Source organism: Mus musculus, chromosome 5 (assembly GCF_000001635.26).
Source record: "Mus musculus strain C57BL/6J chromosome 5, GRCm38.p6 C57BL/6J".
Taxonomy (NCBI): Eukaryota; Metazoa; Chordata; class Mammalia; order Rodentia; family Muridae; genus Mus; species Mus musculus.
In genome coordinates this window covers 56,733,384-56,736,786 of record NC_000071.6, presented here as the reverse complement: position 1 = coordinate 56,736,786, position 3,403 = coordinate 56,733,384, and the positions used below count along the sequence as shown (strand labels likewise).

Sequence of the window (3,403 nt, the reverse complement as noted above, 5' to 3'; positions counted from 1 at the left end):
GCCCCTTGTGACAGCACAGGCCTGGACCCCAATATGGTTCTAGGTGGCTTCACCAGCTACTCACATCACACTATTCCTCACTACACTTGAGTATCCAGTTCTGCCTTTCTTTATTGTTTACACATGGTTCTGTTTCTCCTTCTCTTCCATTTCTCCTCTACATATTTGTTCCTCTTAATGGCACCTGGAATCTCTCTGAATGTCTAGGGTTGTATCAGTCCTGGTCTCAGGAGTGCTATGCCTCATCTATGCATCATTGCACCCAAGTAGAAGTCACCTCAGGCATGGTCTCTTCTCCCAGGCATGAACAGTGTGGGAATGCTGTTGATCTCAGGCTAGCTCCCTCTCCTGCCCCTAGGGCACTGGACTGGGGTCTGTCTTGGGCTCCCTTCATTCCTGTCCTGTCTATGTGACCCTATGTAGCAATTTTCTGTATCAGGTTTACTTCTGGTATGCCACGAGTCCCTAGGAGGTGACTGTCTCATCTCCGACTCCTCTAAACCCTGAGAGCTCATCCAGACCTGCGCAGCCATGGACTGATCATTTCAAGTTCACTTTTTGGTGGGGAACATTAGGCTACTAATCATGCAAATGTTCATAGATACAATGCTGAGAATAGCCATAGTCTCTTTGCTCTCTGCCACCTACTGATGGTCATGGGACACAGCAGCCACACAGAGAGACTCCTACGGACAGAAGAAAAAACCTTTTTTAATTGACTATTTTTCGCTTTTAATCACAGGCCTGCGATGGTTACTTGACAAAATCTAGAATAACTTGAAGATAAGACTCTGGAATATCAAAGAGTTAATTATAAGAATATTCAATGAAATAAATTCAAATTGAATTAATACAAATAAAAAATAGCAAATGAAATAAATCAGTCAAAACAACAAAGAAACGTGGATTCCAGAAAAAAAAACAAAACTAAACTAAACAAAAACTGAGAATTCCATAAAAAAATCAAATTGCAATTTTTAAATAGATGGACAAGAAAAATGAAACAAAGAGCTCAGTGGAAAGCTTATAAAATGGATTAGTTCAACTAAAAGGCAGAGTATGAGGTCTTAAAGACTAGTGAGCTTAATTAGAATATTCAGAGAACAAAGAAAAGAACAGAACACCTAAAACTTTTCACAGAAGCACTGAGGCACATAAAAAGTTAGGCCCATCAGTATAACAGATTTCTCAGTAAAAACTCATCAAAGCCAAAGAGGTCACTGAGTGAAGTATTTTAAGCTCTTAAAGGTGAGAACTAACACCACAGCTTAATAAGATCACTATATTTCTAGATCATCAAGGCTATCACTAATAATTGAAGGAAAAAGGAAAAGCTTTTCAAATGAATATAAACTAAAGACTCTGTGATTACCAATTGAAAATTACAATACATAATTGAAGGGACTCTAGTAACAAAATAAAGGTAAAAACAACCGATGTTAAGCTAAAAAAAAAAAAAAAAAACAAACAACAACAAAAAACGACGAGACAAACTTTAATTGTTTGTTTCATACAGTGTTTTGAAAATCTGTGCATTATTTCTAGACTGTAAATGATTCTTGTTAAAGTTTTAACATCTATATGAAGCTACTAGCAATTATTTCTTTTCTTTTTGGGGGATATAGATTTTATTGTTTTCAGTATTACATTTTAACTACATTATAGGTTTGTTCACTCACAGTCATTCATCAAATGAGGAGGGTTATAATTCAAGGCAAGAAGACTTGTTAGGCACAAGATATAAATTTAATTAAACTCATATAAAATACTAAGTTTAGGAACAGAGGTTAACTTAAAATATTCTGGCTTATGCAAAGATGAATTATTGAATCAAAACTATGAATTTACAAAATTTAGAAGCCAAACATTCACTAATTCTTGAGATAACAATAGACAACAGTTATAATACCTGAATTAGATTGTACATATTGTCTTACTCAAATACAGAAATTAATAGAAGAACAAAGGGTAATTCTTATTTACAATGGATAATAATATAATAATATTTGACATTGGTAAGTATATCTATATTTTAATTAGGAATATATGCAGAGGAGATTTTGGTATAAATAATATCTTTTGCATTTTCAGACATTTATAATAAAATTTCCTCTGAAAAGAGATTACCATCCCAAATATAGTGCAAAGATGACTAATATAATTTTATTAATTAAATTAAAAATAATATGAGCTCCCATTACACATGTATTTGCACTTCTCAATATCTAACTATAACCCGTAAATCTTAATATAAAATGTATAAACAAATAAAACATTTTATATACTTGTAGAATTCCTTATATCCAATTTTTCTCAAAATTCATCATATCAAAGTTCACTATCAACAAATGTGAGTATACTTTATAGAGAAAACCCCTTAAAACATTTAAGAATATGGGCCTAGAGAGATGCTCCAATGGCTAAGATCACTGGCTACCCTTCCTGAGGACGCAGATTGAATTCCCAGACCCCACATGCAATTCACAACTGTCTGCAACTCCATTTCCTGGAGTCACAATTATGGACATAAAATAAATTTAAATGTTCTTTATTTAAGAATTATAAAAAATTTGACTGGATTTAATTTAAAATTTTAAGTTATACTCTGTTTATGCCACATAGGTTATTTTTTCCAACTTTTAAAACTTATTTATTTTATGCATAAGAATGTTTTGTTCATATATGTGTTTGCAAACCGCACGTGTGTCTAGAGTTCAGAAGAGGGAACCAAATTTCTCCAAACTTGAGTTGTAGACGGTTGTGAGCCATCGTGTGGATGCTGGGAATGGAACTTGGGTTCTCTGCAAGATCAGCAAGTACTCTCAACCACAGATCTATCTCTCCAACACCAAGTTTTTAATTTTTTTATTAGATATTTTTATTTCCATTTCAAATGCTATCCCCTTTCCTAGTTTCCTCTTTGAAAGTACCCTATACACTCCCCCTGCCCTGCTCCCCAACACACCCACTCCCTCTTCCTGGCCTTGGAATTCCCCTGTACTGGGACATATAATCTTTGCAAGACCAAAGGCCTTTCCTCCAATTGATGGCAAACGAGGCCATCCTCTACTACATATACAACTAGAGACACAGCTCTCAGGGTACTGGTTAGTTCATATTGTTGATCCTCCTGTAGGGTTGCAGACCCCTTTTGCTCTTTGGGTACTTCCTCTAGCTCCTTCATTAGGGGCCCTTTGTTCCATCCAATAGATGACTGTGAGCATCCACTTCTGTATTTTCCAGGCCCTGGCATAGGCTCACAAGAGATAGCCATATCAGGGTCCTGTCAGCAAAAATTTGCTGGCATATGCAATAGTGTCAGGGTTTGGTGGCTATTTATGCGATGGATCACCCGGTTGGGACAGTCTCTGGATGGTATTTCCTTCTGTCTCAACTCCGAACT

The 3,403-nt window shown here is 35.7% G+C and overlaps 1 non-coding gene across 1 annotated transcript; it reads right to left on the bottom strand.

Moving 5' to 3' along the window:
* Positions 1-567: 567 nt before the first annotated feature.
* Gm23896 lies at positions 568-697 on the bottom strand. Its single transcript, XR_003956107.1, has one exon. It is a non-coding gene; the product is annotated as a small nucleolar RNA SNORA17 (small nucleolar RNA).
* Positions 698-3,403: the final 2,706 nt, after the last annotated feature.